This window comes from Sander vitreus, chromosome 2, assembly GCF_031162955.1.
Source record: "Sander vitreus isolate 19-12246 chromosome 2, sanVit1, whole genome shotgun sequence".
Taxonomy (NCBI): Eukaryota; Metazoa; Chordata; class Actinopteri; order Perciformes; family Percidae; genus Sander; species Sander vitreus.
The window spans coordinates 10,161,604-10,164,449 of record NC_135856.1 but is presented as its reverse complement, the minus strand read 5'-3'; positions in this window follow the sequence as shown (position 1 = coordinate 10,164,449).

The following is a 2,846-nucleotide window of genomic DNA, read 5'->3' as shown; positions in this document are numbered from 1 at the left end:
CTTGACTGTTTTATGGTGTTGCCTCCAGGGGGCAGTGTAACTTTAATCATAAATATTTCCAACAAGATGGTAGGAATTTTAGATCTTTAAAGTGATAAAGTACATAACTCATATTAATTATTGATTTAAAAAAATAAATAAATAGAAAATCAATAAATATTAGATTGACTTAGCTGTTTTTCCAAGCAGCATGTGGTATAAAATGATTTAGGGCACATCAGGATGCATCCAGAACAGACTGTTTGGCATAGAGAGGTTTAAATGCTCTTATACTAGAGCTGTCTATAAAGGGCCACTTTACTGATTTTCAGCCTAAATCTTACTGTTCTAAAATGCAAAATAAGTGTAAATATGAAACACTCATTCCCTCTGCACTCTGGCTTGAGAGCTTTGCCCCACTGCCTCCCTTTGCTGTCCATTGATTAGATCATGTGTCTCACAGTAGCAGAGAGCAAAGGTTTTAATTAAGTGCAGTAGGCCCAACTCCAAGGGAAGCTGGGAAGGAAGAGGACGTTCAAAAATCATTCTACCACTTTGTAAGATCAGTAGTCCTTGAAGAAGTATATACAGCATTAGATGAATACCAAAGCTTATGGACAAATACAACTTATATGACTGAACTTAGGATCAGGTATTTGTGGCCTGTTAAAAAGGCTTGTGTGTGGTTTGAAAGAGTTAACTGAGAAAAGATCAATAGTTTAACCACAGCAAATTAGACTGCAGCTTGACAGATCTGGTGTTAGGATGCTAAAATACAGTATAAGCCACACTTGTGTGTTTGTGCTAGCTGGAATGTAGTTGGGTGGTGTCATGAGGTCGGTTGAGTTGGAGCGGTCGGAGCCTACCTACTACAGTTCCTGAACTGTTGAACTGAACTCCTAAAGTTTTGTTGGGTGTCTTTGAAAGTTTTTGCCTTTATAAAAGATGCAACTGGCCTTTTCACAGCAGACATTTTGACATGTCATAGCAGGAAAAGCACAGGTGGAACTAAAAATGTTAAAGCTTTAGTGCATAACTTTTTTTCTATTAATCAACGTCCGTTACATTCAAGCCATTGCCAAACGAGTTGATACAAAGCTAATTAAGACTATCAGCTCAACAAAACTCTCTGTATTTCTCAGTATGGCTATGTTCAGAAACTGGTGTCGTCCGGTGATTTTTCGCACGCATTAAATCGAGTGAAGCTAATGACCTCTTCTGAAGAGTATATCGTGTTTTTTAATCCTCCGTGTCGTCTTTGGCTACTAGCAACTGCGTGGAGGAGGGCTGGGGGCGGTGCACGATCAGGGAAGGCTTGTATCATGTGGATGCGGCGACTATTTTGTTGTCATTACTTAGAATTCCTCATGGGGGAGACAGAAACTACGCACTATAGCTTTAACTATGGCTTCAGTTCGTGCCACTTCCTTTGCAATGAGGGTAAAAAGAGGAGATGCCACAGCGCCATATCGCATCATATCATTGGGGTACAGGGTACAACACATGCAACATGTAACTGAAGCGTGCGCCAGCCAATGAGCTATTGAGCCTTTCGGCAAAGGCAGACCAGATTTTACTGAACATGTGCACTAAAACGTATGTGTTGTACCCATTGACTGTAAAAAAGAAATAGGTTGTACCCCAATAACACTCGAGACATCTCTTTTAAGCCTCCTTTGGCCCTGGTAATGTGCATGCTAGCTTACAAGATACGGCTTACTGAGACACTTGAATGGGATAGATAGCTTCATTAGTGCTATAATTACGCCTGTCTTTACAGTTGTGACATGTCAAAAGGTCTGCTGCAAAAAAGGTATATTTTTGACCACAAGAGGCAAAATACACTTACAGAAACACATCCCTGATACGCCTTTAGCTTTTTACATTGATGTTGCTAACGCGTTAGCAAGTAACAGACACATCCAGACAGAGAGCAACTCAAGCCTCCCATTGGAGTTGTGTTTCTGGCTGCCTGAGGAATAAGTTTAGACTGTATAATATTAAATGACAGAGCATGTGTGACGTCACCCATTGGTTTGTGGAGATCTGCTATGAGTCGTCAAGTTTGCCATTATGGGTGCAGCCATCCTGGTTGCTGATGTGATGATTTTAGACGAGAGGGAGGAGTGAGGGAGGAGCCATAGACTGCTGCTTACACTCTACGTTACGTTACACACTTTTGGCGTTTTTCCATTACATGGTACCTGCTCGACTCGCCTCGACTCGATGCACTGTGTGTCCGTTTTCCATTGCAGATTTTAGTACCGCCTCAGCGTGGCTGGTCGTCTTATATAGCGGCGCCGCAGTAAACTGCCATGACCTAACGCGACAGACACACAGAACGTCGAAGGTGTGCTGTTGTTGTTGCCACAGCCAGAAGACACATTTTGTTTCAAATGAAGCTGGAGGCAGCAAAAAAAAACACAGCTGGCTAAACTATTTAGAATTGGTGGGTTTGTTCAGGACACCCCCGTCTGTCGCTTTCACGTCACCTTTTGGTATCGGCTCAGCTCGTTTAGAACCTCGACTGAGGTGGTACTAAAAAAAAGGTACTTTTTTTCGTAATGGAAAACCAAAAAATGCGAGTAGAGGCGAGTCGAGGCGAGTCGAGCAGGTACCATGTAATGGAAAAGCACCATTTCACTGGCAATCGCATCATAGCCACGCCCTAAAACACCCCCTGCTTTATCGCCGATTTTAAAATTAACGAGACCATAATTCAAAAAATGAACATCATTCTGTGTTGCAGAAGACTTAAAACTAGCGATTGAGACCATAAACTCATTATGAAAATGTTTACTGAGGTAATAAATCATGTGAGAAGTGGGTCACTTTCTCATAGACTTCTACAGAAACCGACCTCCTTT